This window comes from Tripterygium wilfordii, chromosome 17 (genome assembly GCF_013401445.1).
Source record: "Tripterygium wilfordii isolate XIE 37 chromosome 17, ASM1340144v1, whole genome shotgun sequence".
In the NCBI taxonomy this organism is placed as follows: Eukaryota; Viridiplantae; Streptophyta; class Magnoliopsida; order Celastrales; family Celastraceae; genus Tripterygium; species Tripterygium wilfordii.
Window position 1 is genome coordinate 5,681,148 of NC_052248.1, and position 1,574 is coordinate 5,682,721.

General features: G+C 40.6%; 1 pseudogene; it reads left to right on the plus strand.

Moving 5' to 3' along the window:
- Positions 1-801: 801 nt before the first annotated feature.
- On the plus strand, positions 802-901 carry LOC119983211 (annotated as a pseudogene).
- Positions 902-1,574: the final 673 nt, after the last annotated feature.

The following is a 1,574-nucleotide window of genomic DNA, read 5'->3' on the forward strand; positions in this document are numbered from 1 at the left end:
TTGAAGGATTGGGGTAAGGTTGAGCCAGAAATTTCCTCTTTTCATAGGTGGTGAGAGCTTGTGTGACCTTGGTCATTTGACTCCTTAAATCCTCAATGGCCCTATTGGTTTGTTCTTGAAATTTGGTGGCCTTTTGATTCTCTCCTATTTGAGCTTGCATGAAAATGTTAAGAGTGTCCTCAAGGGACCACTTAGGGGGTGAAATATATGGTTTTTGGGTTGGATGTGCAACACTTGGAGGGGACAATTGTTGTTGGGGTGGATTGGAGAGTGATTGAGATTGATCATTCCCATCATTCCTCTATCCAAAGTTTGGATAATTCCTCCAAGGGTAATTCTCATTGTAAGGTAGGGTAGGGCTTCCTAAAGTTTTGAGAATTATTCCCATTGTAACCTTGCCCAAATAGGACTTCCTTACAAGTCGGTAAAGCATTACACTCATCCGTCCTATGATCCCTACTTTCATACAAAGTATAAGCAACATGATCTTCAATACCAACCACATTTATAAGGGTCTTTTGTGACTCTAGAGATTCCAAAATCTTGGACAACAAAGCAAGTTTAGCATGCACATAATCATTTTCATTCAACACAAACTTGCCACTAGAGCTTGGCACAACATCATGTTAGGTTAGTGGAGGAGCTTCCCAAGAACGGGATTCCTCCGCCAACCCATCAAAGAAAGTGAATGCCTCATTGGCATCCCTATTTAGAAAATCACCTTGGGTCATAGTTGAAACCAATTTCTTCAAAGATGGAGTCAAAGATTTATGAAAGAAATTCACAATTTGGAATTGTTGAAATCCATGGTGAGGGCACATGAACAACAAATCCTTAAACCTTTCCCAAGCTTGGAAGAAGGTTTCATGTTCTTTGCAATGAAAATTCATGATTTGTGTTTGATAAGAAATGATACGGTGAGAAGGAAAATATTTGTTGAGAAATTTTTCTTGCATTGCCGCCCAAGTCGCAATGGATTGGGGGCATAAGTTCTCAAACCATTGTTTTGCATGATCCTTCAAAGAAAACGGAAAATTTTTGAGTCTCAAAATTTCTTGTGTGCATGTGGCATCACCAAAAGTAGTACACACTAATTCAAAATCACGCACATGTGAATATGGTTATTCCGATTCCATTCCATAGAATTAATAGAAATCTCAGTTTCCTCCTCTGACGCGACTATTTCGGCCAACCAATGGGTGGGAATGGTGTGCCTAGGTATGTGTTACACTCCTGTGGTGGTGGCGACGATCTTCAATGGCCGGACCAGACACTTTTCTTCATGGTTGGTCACGGCTTCAAGGTCAAAATTAGGTGGAATTAGCAGCTGATGGTGGCGACTGATGGCTGGGGGTTGGTCGTGGTGCTATGGCCTTCGTTTTGGTGGCTCGACAATCTTGATCGATGGCTAGACGCATGGTACTTCACTATTCCCATGAATATGGTAATTTGTTATTTGTTTTGACATGTTGATATGTTATATGTTTCTTGCAGATATCTTACTATTATAGTAGAGAAGGGAAATTATGTGTGGTAGATGTGGGAAGTTTGGAAACCAGAATAGGAAGACATGT